The sequence below is a fragment of the Poecile atricapillus genome, chromosome 16 (genome assembly GCF_030490865.1).
Source record: "Poecile atricapillus isolate bPoeAtr1 chromosome 16, bPoeAtr1.hap1, whole genome shotgun sequence".
In the NCBI taxonomy this organism is placed as follows: Eukaryota; Metazoa; Chordata; class Aves; order Passeriformes; family Paridae; genus Poecile; species Poecile atricapillus.
The window spans coordinates 5,552,052-5,552,381 of record NC_081264.1 but is presented as its reverse complement, the minus strand read 5'-3'; positions in this window follow the sequence as shown (position 1 = coordinate 5,552,381).

Genomic DNA, 330 nt, shown 5'->3' with positions numbered 1-330 from the left:
CTCGCTGCTGAAGTATGTGCTGTGTTTATAACTGTTCACCCTGCATTCAGCAAATGTTGTAAATAATAATTATGAAAAAACAAATACAGTGTATTTGTGCAGGAGGAGTGGTTGGGATGACAAAAATGTGTACAAACATGAAATAAAGGAGGCAGAAACTGCTGCAGTTCACTAGCAGATTACAAGAGCACTGCCTGTTATACATGTTACTACAGACTATTAGAGCTGAGATTGATTATATATAAAGTATGACATTGCTCTGAGACACAATTTTTGAGGTAACAACAAATTGAAAGTTTTCACTTCGTGTTTTCAAACTTTTAGAAAGAA